The 12438-nt window shown below is 35.7% G+C and overlaps 1 long non-coding RNA gene across 1 annotated transcript in view; it reads right to left on the reverse strand.

Annotated features, from left to right (window-relative positions):
- LOC141513287 (uncharacterized) overlaps nucleotides 1–12438 on the reverse strand; it is a 666751-nt gene that overhangs the window by 464737 nt on the left and 189576 nt on the right. The window lies entirely within an intron of this gene.

Consider the following 12438-nt stretch of genomic DNA (forward strand, 5'->3'; position numbering starts at 1 on the left):
GGGGGAAATTGTAAAATTCAAAACATTACAAAATAATGATAGGTAGAAACTACTATTGTATATAATTGCAAAACAAATAAAATATTTATATAAATTTTTTTTAAAAAGTTGTTTAAGAACTGTCTCCCATTTGAAGCTTTTCCTGAGCCCTCTCATCTATTAGGACTTCTACCCACTAAAATTATTTTGGGTTATAGGTATATGTATGTATAGGCATGCATATACATTTATGCACATATATTTTCTCTCCTGATAGAACATAAGGCTTCTGAAGGACTCCTTTGTTCTTGTTTTTATAGTTGTGGTTACATACATAATAAATGCTTGATTAATCAATGTAGGGAATACTCTCCCTATTGATATAAATTTCATTCTACTTTATACTTTCTCATTCTACACAATTCTTGATTGTATCTTCCATAAAATCTCAACTCAAAGTGATAGGTTTCTTCTAGATGCCCTATATCCATATTATTCTTTGTGAGATTATTCATTCTTTAACTATGTTTTTACTGTAATTACATACTCTCTTTACATAGTAGCCCACATTCTTTTCTAAAGTTATCCTTAATGGATAGGGCAGCTAGGTTGTGCAGTGGATAGAGCACTGGCCTTGGAATCAGGAGGATGGGAGTTTGAATCCAAACTCAGACACTTGATGCTCACTAGCTGTGGGCAAGTCCCTTAACCCTGATTGACTTGCATCTGGGGCCACCTCTAGTTAACCTGATTCATATCTGGCCACTCAACCTAGATGCTTCTGGATGGAGGAGGAAGTGAAGACTGATGAATTAGCATCCCCTCATTCAAATCCAATTCATGTGCTTGTCATGGCATCACTTCCCTGATGTCATGGTCTTCTTCAAAAATGAAGGACAAACACTATTATTATCCTTAATGGATAACTGTGCTAGGTGGCACAGTAGATAAAGTTATGGACCTGGAGTCAGGAATATCTGAATACACATCTAGTCTTTTTACTATTTAACCCTGGACAGGTCACTTTCTCCTGTTTGCTGCAATTTCTCATCAGTAAAGTGAGTTGGAGAAAGAAATGATAACTGTCTACCTTATCTTGGCCTAGAAAAACTCAAATTGGGTCATGAAGAGTCAGACACAACTGAAAACTGAAAAGTGAGCAAGCCACTTAACCTCTGTCTACCTCAATCACCTCCATTATAAAATGGGGTAATAATACCACCTACTTTCCAGGGTAGTTGGAAGGACCAAATGAGGTGATGTTTATAAAAGTACTTACTTAGTACATACTAACTGATGAATACATTCTTATTTTTTTCTTAGTTGGGATGTCTTTTGCTTCACTTCTTAACCACCCATCACTGCCTTTATCCTTACTCTCATCATAGATATTTTGTTGTACTTTGGATCGCCTGACATTTTAAAAGACACATTTCCAAAGAAACTTCATTTTTCAAATACCTATCATTTCTAAAGGATTTAAGAAGCTTTCCGCTTTTGACCTAAATGAAAGTTGGAACAGGATTTTAATTTTTCCCTCCCAGGTTTACTTTGCTTATCAAAGATTCCTTTCACTTTATATTCTGATGAGGTCTCTTTTAAAGTGTTACACTGTAACTGATGGTCTGGTTTGCAAATTAAAAGTGAATTATGTTCTCTAAGAACAAATAATGAAGAAATCAACGACTGGACTGAGGAACCAGGCTAACTAGAGTAACTAAGAAATAACTAACACCATTCTCTGCCAAGGTGCATATTTATTTGCCCTACGTTGATTTTCCTTTGCTTGTTTAATGAATATTCCTTGAACTTCTAATTTGTGAAAAAACATGCTATATACCCGAAGGGCCACAAAGATAAATAAAAAATGGTTCCTGCCTTCCAGATGCTTACAATCTAGGAGGGGTGATAAGAGCTAAAAAGAACTATATTCCAAGGTATAATGTCACATACAAATGTCAAAGTACCAACAAATTTCAGAGATGTCATGACATATTTTCTGGTTTAACACTAATAAGTAAAACAATACTTCCCTAAGCACATTGGAGGAATCAATGAATGACTTCAGCATAGCATTAAGATAAGCCTTGGGGATATAGATACAAGAAAAGACAATTCCTGCCCTCAAGGAATTCACATTCTTTCTGAGGCAGGCAGCATTAAAAGGGGAACTAAAAGGGAAGCTGAGGCAGCAGTTTGGTTTGGAGGTTTCCAGAGGTGTCCTGGAGACCTAGTTCCATCAGCAATAAGAGAAAAGTTCACCTATCAAAGTCTAAGTGTCTCACGGATAGAGAACAAACATCTTAGATTCTAGAAGAAGAGGGATGAGGAAATTGAGGACAACAGTCAGAGTGCAGGAAACGTGAGTTGGAAATACCTGAGTTGTTATGGTTATTTTCTATCACAAAAAGTCTTCCTGAATAAGCAGGAGAGCAGAAATTTGGAAAGAGAAAGTCTTAGGCTTGGCTTTCATATTTCATTGATTTGAGCACTTCCCAATGGGAAACATTCACAGCTTGTGGCTACCAGCACAGTCTATCCAGAGAGGAAAGTATTAATAAATTCAATTTAATCCAACAAACTTTTAAGTGCATACTATTTACAAAGCACTATGCTAAGCATTACAGAGATGAATAAGTTTTAGCCACTGCCCTCAAAGAGCTTCTATTTCACTATTAGGAGACCACATTTGTGTATGAGCTCCCACATGGAACCATTACACCTTATATTGGTTTTTTTTTTTTTTAGGTTTTTGCAAGGCAAATGGGGTTAAGTGGCTTGCCCAAGGCCACACAGCTAGGTAATTATTAAGTGTCTGAGTTTGGATTTGAACCCAGGTACTCCTGACTCCAGGGCCGGTGCTTTATCCACTATGCCACCTAGCTGCCCCTACACCTTATATTATGTTTGAGTCCACAGTCTAATAAGTGCATAAGACCAAATAGTCAATAAATGGATTTTTGGATGATGATGATGATGATGATGATGATGATGATGATGATGATGATGATGCCTATCCATGTGAGTCAAAACATGAAACTTCAAACCAAGATGGCAGATCAGGGGCAGCTAGGTGGTGCAATGAATAGAGCACCGGCCCTGGAGTCAGGAGTACCTGAGTTCAAATCCAACCTCAGACACTTAATAATTACCTAGCTGTGTGGCCTTGGGCAAGCCATTTAACCCCATTGCCTTGCAAAAAAAAACCCTAAAAAGAAAAAAATGGCAGATAACTAGCATATGGAAATAATCATTGTTGACACAATTCTAAAAGTCATAAATTGAAACACATCAAAAATTGTTTAATGAAATTTAATTCCACTGAAAAAATTATTTATAGTACCTGCACTATAAACTAATAAACTTAGCAATGGAAATACAAAGACAAAAATGATATAATCCCTGCCCTCAAATAGCTTATATTCTATTTAGTAGTTGGACATTGACAGCAAAAGAGGCAATGAAAGTAGATAAAGATCTGTTCTCAAAGGCAGAAAGATCTAATGGGTGGATAACCCTAGGCAAATAGTTTTTCAGTGTTTTAGATAGTCTCTATGACTTATTATATCCTTTGCTGATAGAGGATATTTCCCCATCCTTAAGTTCCCTATACCTGTCCAATCACAGGTCTCATCCCTATCCCTAATTTGATGGCATCTTTCCTCCAAAGTCCTCAAAAAGTTTCCAAATGACAGAACTCCTAACTCTGCCTGAATCTCCTGAACTTCAACTTGAACTTACCCAACAATCCCCCACCACTACCCCCTAATCTGTGTTCAGTTTAGTGAACTAGAAGGAATGCTCCCTAAACAGAATCCATAGCCTCTGACTTCCATTTCCTAATGAGGACAACTGGAATAAAAATAAGACATTTGGTTGACAGACTTTAGAATCACTGAAGTTGTTCTGAACCTTTGTCGCTGTTAAAATTCCCATACAGATTTGGCTTCAGCCTCTCACACTAAGATTTCCAGTTATTATTCTGATATCTTCAAGCTATTGCACCGTGCTGTTAATTTCATCCCTTTCTCCTGGAGTTTGAGGAGAATCGACTCTTATGGGCATTTGTGTGAACTGAAGCTTAGATTCCCGCTGACTGCATGATTGCTGATGGTTTGCCTTTAATCTAGGGTATATGTCATACCTTGAAGAAATCCTAAAACAGAATTATTAAAGATGTATGTCTTTTTTTAAAAAAAAATTAAATTAAAAGTATTTCTTTTTTCCTTTATATATAAGCAAGTGATACAAAAGAAAGGAAGGAAAAAAAACCAACAACCGTAATGTTGAAAATTTTGTTTTAGGCCAAAACTGTTAAATAGGATGAAGCAAAAGATAAATATATATCTCTAAGGCCATACTTTCCTCATTTTCACCTTCCTTCTTGGATTATTCTCAATACTAACACAGCTTGGGGGACTGAGGAGGGAGGGAAGCTAACAAAAAGCAGACTGAATGAAAGTATTAATTTTGCAATTATGTTCAGAATGGTTTCCAACAGAAATTATTCCAAGTCATGTCTATAAATAATAAAAACCTGAGGTATACTCATGGTACAAAGATAGACCTTTCCAGTGGCCCACTAAAAATGTGCCATTTACTTTGGTCACCAGCCACATAGCAAAGGCTAATTTTTTTTTTAACTTTAAACTTTTCAAAATTTATTCATAAAGAAGACAGCCAAGTCAAGCAGGCCTGGTATCCAATTTTGCTCTCCTTGGATCTTGTGAGCTGTGGACAACCAGATGTGACAGAGCCTTTAGGTAAATGACTTAGCAATGGCTTTCCTTGTCCCCATACTTCTTAAGGCAGAACTTCAAATCCTCTCTAGATAGAGAGGGTATTTACTAGTAAAGAAATACAAATAATGGTACTATTTGATCAAAACAGGTTGTGACATCTAGTATTAGCAAATATTATAATCTAGTATTATGACTAAGCTATCTGAATTATTTGTTTAATTAGCTCAAACTCATCAGTCTTAAATGTTACTGAAGTTTCAAGCTGGAAGGAGCTCCTTAGGGATTAATTCATTAAATGTTAACTCTTGAAAGGACCCTAGTGATAGTGCCATTCAATCTCTGCATTTTACTTTTTTCCTTCTTAAGAAATCCATTTATCTTAAAAGGATTTATTGTCTCTCCCTCCAGTACTCCCCATCATCAAACAGTTTTTTAAAATGAAAAATAAAACTGGTCACAAACATGCTTTGTTCTGCAAAAGAAATTCCCACATTGGCCATGTCCAAAAATGCATGACCCTCTCTGCATTTTAAGCCCAAAAATCTCTATGTGGGGAGAATAATACATCCCTTTCATATTACAGATAGGTAAATGGAGGCCTCGAAAGATATAGTGACTTACCCAAAGTCACACAGTGAGTCAGTAGCAAGAATGAGCCTATAGATTCTATATCTTCTTTCCCCTCCATCATATTTCTTGTTTCCTTTTACCTTGTACCTTTAAAATCCAACTGAGGAGTCCATAGGCAAATATTATTGATAATTAACACTAAAAATTAAAAAAGAACAAAACCATAAATAATATTACAACTTTTCCCTAAAATACCAATATAATTGAGAAAAATATGGGGGGTTTGGTCTTGACTCTGGATAACCTAACCTGTTGTATCAAGAAAAAGATAAAGATGTTCCAGGTTGTGATTGAAGGAAGCTTCTTTTTGTGAGGCTGTCTGATCATGTCTTTCAGCCTGATAGGATTATTCTCTGAAAATTCCAGCAGGGATAGAAAGAGAAAAGGAACTACAAGAAAGGGTAGCATAACATGAGATTGTCATCATTTCTGGCAGACCTCTGGTGCACTGTACATTAAGAAAGAGGAGGGATTGACTGAACCTCCCTGATCATTTCAGGAATCCAGGAAGAATGACCTATTTTCCTCACCTTAAAATTAAAACTAAAACTAATATATATACATATATATAATATATATGAAACTAAATAAATATATGTAGGGGTATGGGGGGCTTTTCACAACATATGGATCTGTCTCTACTGATTACTTGGAAGTAATTTCTAAATGAAAGCTTGCAGGATATTGAGGGGGAAGGTTTTTTTGGGAGGAGAGGTCTACTAATTCCCCTAGAAAGATTGAAATAAGACAAAATGCTGTCAAAATAACTCATGCTTTAATGATTATGTATATATAACTATATATGATTACTCACTGTCATGGGGAAGGGGAGGGAAGGGAGGAAGGCAGAAAAATATGAATTCAAATCTTACAAAAAAAGATAAATGTTGAAAAATATCTTTGCATATAATTGGGAAAAATAAAATAACACCAAAAAGTAACTCATAATTTATGGCTAAAGTGATAATCAAAATAGCAACATGTGGATTCAAATCTACCTCTCCCCTCTTCCACCCTAAGCATCATTTCATCTCTTTAAAGTTATATCATCGTAATAAAAGAGGAAGGCTAAAGAGTCATTCCACTGACTGGATTTGCATTTGTCAGTCAATATTTTCACCACAAAGGATTCAAATGCTTTCACATCCAATGTCAATCTAGTAGAAATATTCAGGCTACTTTCCAGAGGAAAAAAAAAATTTTCATATGCAAATGAAATATCCAGGATGTGGTTCTATAACATAGAGAGCTGCCAAAATATATAAATAATTTTGATGGAGCAGATATGATCAAGAAAATATAAGCAGGCTATGGAGTAGGGCTTCCTAACATATTTTGTGTCCTGAACCCCTTGAGCAATCTGATGAAGCCTATGATTCCTTTCTCAGAATAATGTTCTTTAAACATATAAAATAAAATTCATAATATTACAAAAGAAGTCAATTATATTGAAATACATTGACCAGAATATTAAAAACAAAAAGTTCACAGACCCCAAGTAAAGAACAATTTCCTTAAAAGTGCCATTTAACAGCAACACAGATTTTTAAAATAAAAAAAAAGAAATTAATTCATTCCATTCTCTTTAGCACTAATGAACATTAGAAATGTAGCCAACCAATGAGTAAACATGTCCTCAGGATTCAGATGTGGAGAAGTTTGCAGTATTGTCTCTGCCATTCCCCACCCCCATCCCCCTGTTCATGCCTAGGCTTAGGCAGGAAGTGTTGAAAGCACCCTAGAACCTCACCCAAATTCTCTCCTCCAATAGACTACACTGAGAACATGACTTTTGGGTAGTCAGAGAAAAAGCAACTTCATTCAGGTAAATATGGGGTTGCTTAGGGCAGCAAAGTAGCACCATAGAGCGCTGGGCCTGGACTTAGGAAGACTCACCTTCCTAAGTTTAAGCCTGATCTCAGATATTTATTGCTTTTGTGACCCTGGACCCTGTCTGTCTCAGCTTCTTCATCTGAAAAATGATCTGGAGAAGGAATGGCAAATCATTTCAGTATTTTTGCCAAGAAAAGATCAAATGGGGTCACAAAGAGTCATATACAACCCAAGAAAAACAACAATTACAACGTGATTAGAGGACCTCTATATTTTGTACTTCATTTTTGAAGAAGACAACAGAGAAGTGATGCCATAGCAAGCACATGAATTGGATTTGAGTGGGGCAGGCAGGGCAGAGGGACTGTGCTAAGTCACCAGTCTCGCTTTCTCCTCCAGAGTCATCTGTACCCAGTGGCCAGATATGAATCAGGATGACTGGAGATGGCCCTGGATGTGAGGCAATCAGGGTTAAGTGACTTGCCCAAGGTCACACAGCTTGTAAGTGGCAAGTGTCTAAGGCTGGATTCAAACTTCCATCCTCCTGACTGCAAGGCCAGTGCTTTAGCCACTGAGCCACCAAGCTGCCCCTATAGCCCTTCTATAGATGAATTCAGAGAAGAATAGAAGGACTTCCATGTATTGCTGCAAAGTGAAGAGTACAGAGACAAGAAAATAATCTATAGAATGAAAACAACAATGTAAATGGAAAAAACTACACAGAATAACCAAAAGTGAATGCAGCAAAATTACTATATAGGGATAAAAATATTTATACATATATACCCTACATATTATATACACATATCATATAATATATATTGTACAATATAATTCTATTGTAACTATATATATATATATATATATATATATATATATATATATACTGTAATTTTTTTCTCTCAATCATAGCCCCTCCAAAGAAGAAATGAGAAGACATCCCCTGTTACTCTTTTACAGAGGTGGGAGAACTATAGGTATGAAACATCTCATGTCTTCTCAGATGTTTTTAATACATTGACTGGATTTGTTGATTTTTTTCCTTATTCCTCTTTTGCTTTAAAAAATTTTTTCTTGTATGGTCCTTTGAGAGGTGAAAGAGAAAGGAAGCAAAGGAAAATTTAGGGAATTTTAAAATAAAATATATAAATAACAATGTATTTTAAAAAATAAAAGTCATACAAACTAGAAGTTCTCATCCTACACATTTGGCAGTCCTGTCACTAAACCTTGTCAGTCTTTCATTTTAGTTTAAATCCAATTCATGAATTTAAGACATCCCAAATACCCCATCCAAATTCTCTTCTCCCTAGTGATGTCATTGCTCCTCTTGGAGAAAGAAGGATGAGTAATAGGTTTTCAGTCTTTATTATTGCAGGGCACCTGAATAAAACCCTGAATGTGTTCTCAAGGGCATATGAAGATGTTTCTTGGGTAGATTCTCTTTTGCTATCTTGAATGGCTTTATGCAATCCAGTCTCCAACCCCTGGGGAATGAGGAATGTCTTCCGTTTCCAATTTAATTTAAAAAATGGTGAAAATAAATGTGAAATTACAAGCTCAACATAATCAACCTATTTTCTTCCTTCAGACTTTGGGGAATAGGAAAAAGCATTTGGTCTTCAATTCAGAATGAGGAAAAGTCCTTCCCTCCTTCTCCCATCCTTGGTATTCTCCCTTCCTTAGAGAGGCAGCTTAGAGAATAGAGTGGTAGATTAAGAAGTTCAGAAGACCCAGGTTAAATTCCATCTCAGATACTTATTAGTTGTATGACTAATAATAATTTATAATAATGATGATAACTAGCATTTCTATAGCAAAGTGCTCTATAAATGTTATGGAGGAAAAGGAAACAAGCATTTATTATCTACTCCTGGCCATGCACTGCTAATATTATCTTTAATGAGTGCTTTGCATAAATTATTTCATTTGATCCTTCCAAAAACCCTGGGAGGTATATGCTATGATTATCCCCATTTACCAGTGCAGAAACTAAGAATGAGGAGACATCAGAAAGGAAGCATGCTGAAGAGGATGATCCTTCACAAGGAGGAGGTTGAAGAAGATGCCTTCCCATCCCCATATGTAGTAAGCAATTATGGATTCTGGCTAACCTCATATGTATTACTCCTCACAGATTGCCATTTGATTTGGTGATATGTATTTAATGTTTTTCTTCCCATGTTCAATGCAATTCAGGGTATGTTTTTATATTTTATTATTAATTAGTATATGTATAACTTTCACTCAGTTAATTAGTTCTGGAGAAATCTCCTTCCCCTCCCCCCAAAAAACTAATTTTTTTTGTATTTTTAAATAAATATTTAAATTACTGCATCGATTCCAATTATTAACAGATGGAAGCAATCATACAGAGAAAGACATATGTACCTATTCTCAATATAAAAAAATCATAACTAGAGTCACCCCAAATTCCCCATACAACAATAGATATAACAATAGATGACTTTTTCACTTGTCTGGAAATATGGTTCCAAACTATTCAATGCATTCCAGATACTGATTAAAATCTCTCAAAAACTTCTTCATATCTCTCCTCAAGATAAGAGAAAATTCAGGCTCTTAAAAAAAGCATGATAGATTAGTCCTTTTTCTTTGCTTTGTCTTCAGCAATCACAATAAAAGATTTTTCCAGAATATACTTGCCAGCTCCTCATAAACTCTTCATAGTATTCCTTTTATAAGTATTCTTTATAATATATCACTTACAACAGTTATGACGAGGAAGAGGTTCACATTACCTTCTCCCTCCCTGACTTCTCATATTCCTCATAGATCTTCATAAATCACAGATAAAAGCACACCTTCTCTTGTCTCTATAGGGAAAAACACTTCATAGTGAGACATTTCTCAACTGTCATTTCAAAACTACCAGCACAACCATCTTTCCTCAACATTCTATTTGGCTCTTCAAGCTACACTAATAAGTATCAAAGCAGCATCTGAATGTATGAAATAAAAGCAATAGACCAAAGTCATAAATCAATTCAGTCAACAAGCATTTATTAAATGCCTACTATGTGCCAAAGGATAAAGGAATGGTGAAATATTAGGAAACAAGTCATAATTTCCTTTATTTATAGTAAATAAAAGCTAGACTAGTGACTTTCCTTTTAAAACAAAATCTACACATTATAAATGGAAGATAGGTAGTGAATTGGATACTGTGCCAAGTCTGGAGTCAGGAAGACTCATCTTCATGAGTTCAATCCAGTCTCAGATACTTGCTAGCTTTGTTACTAACAACTTAGTTAACTCTGTCTGCCTTAGTTTCTTCATCTGAAAAATGAGCTGAGGAAGGAATGGCAAACCATTCTTATATCTCTGCCAAGATACCAAATGATATTACAAAGAGTGAGACATGTTCAAAAATGACATTATAACACATTATAAACACATTATATATACATATATTATAAACATAACAACATATATTATAAAATGATGGTAAGAATTATGCAATTCTCTCGCCTCTCTCTAATATACATACTCACATACATACATACACACACCTGATTCTTTGTGTGTCAATGGAATTTGATTAGAAAATGACAAACATCAAGGAAAGAAAAATTGTTGTCACAGGAAAGAAAATTTTTTAAGGGAAATAGAAGTCCCAAAAATTCCCTTCCCAAGTTAGAAGGCAGAGAAATTCTTAAAATCAGTAGGACACAGGTCCAAAGGAACAAGTAGATATGCATGCCAAGTACTACAAAATACAAGACATCATAAAAATCTTCAATGTCCTTTAAAAAATAGCTTATATCTTTTTTTAATGGTCCCCATTTTCCTATTCATTCAAAATTACTCATTCAAAATCCTCTTCCTGTGGGGTGGTTAATAATGTTGTCCATCCACAAAGCTAAAGCCAGAATATACAAATAGACGCATTTTTCCTTTCCCTCCTTTGTTAGCTACAGTAGGGCTAGGTGGCATGAAGCTAGACTGCTGAGATCTAACACCAAGGGATATGTTTGTTCAGGACGTTTTCCTTTTTTCTCCTTTGAGAGAGACAGTAAAACATGCTGGAGATCGCCATAGTTTAAATGTGTTTGATACCATCTTGGGAAAGAAAGAGCCTGAAGACCATAAACAGCAGTGAAGTATTAATTAAGAAAAGTATCAGCATAAGGAACTATCCTCACACCCCGCAGGGCAGCAGAGACAAATGCCATCTTCGCCCCCATATCATCTGTGTTATCCTGTGCCTCTTTTTCACTTGGTGCATAGGAAATGCTGATCAAAGGCTCACTGGTTACTTGGCTTTAAATGGTATGAACCTTCCCCTTAAAATAAATAGAACTGAGCATGGCTTCCTGTGCCCTTGGAAAGATTTAGGTGGTTGCAAGCTTTCAATGATGTATCTGTGAAGGCGATCATGAATCTCTTCCACACTGAATTCGGACCAAGTTTAAATTTTGCTTTCTTCCTGGGGGGGGGGGGGGTGGAGGGGGCAGCAGGGAGTGAAATGCCCTATCCTAGGAAAAAGTGTGAAGTGGGTAATGTCTGTCTTCAAGATTTCCTTGCTTTTTTTTTTTTTTTTTTTTTTTTTACGAACCTTCCCCTCCTTTCAAAATATCCATCCAATGGCCTCATGGGCTTAAGGCAACTTGTTCCAGAGTACGCTGGACAGCATAATAACCAGTTTTCTGAAAAAAATGTTTGCAAGATACACTTTTAAGTGTAATTTGCATTTTCTCCATCACATTCTTGGAGGGTTGTTTTTTTGTTGTTAAAAATATGTAGTCATGCAAAACATTTCCTTTATAATCATGTTATGAATAAAAAACAGGCTCTTCCCCTTACCAAAGAAAAAGAAATCTCAAAAAAATGCTTCAATTCAGACATCATCAGTTTTTCTCTGGGAACGGATAGCATTCTTTCTCTTCTTCAGAGTTGTTTTGGGTCAAAACACTGCTGAGAAGTTAGGTCATTCTCAGTTGATCTCCTACAATATTGCTGTTACTTTGTATACAGTATATTTCACATTGTACCTGCTCAAGTAAATCTTTGCAGGTTTTATTGAGAGCATCCTGCTCATCATTTCTTATAGCATTACATTCTTAATTCTTAAATTTTTATTCTTAGAGAATCAACAAAACAATAAAGCATACCTGATTTGTAAGTGAACTGGTTTCCAAGGAGTAAATACATCCTCACAATAGAAATTTAACAATAAATTTTGTCCAGAGGGTCTGAGCTGGTTCCAGCATGCCCCTGGTATTTCTGGATC

This window comes from Macrotis lagotis, chromosome 1 (assembly GCF_037893015.1).
Source record: "Macrotis lagotis isolate mMagLag1 chromosome 1, bilby.v1.9.chrom.fasta, whole genome shotgun sequence".
Lineage (NCBI taxonomy): Eukaryota > Metazoa > Chordata > Mammalia > Peramelemorphia > Peramelidae > Macrotis > Macrotis lagotis.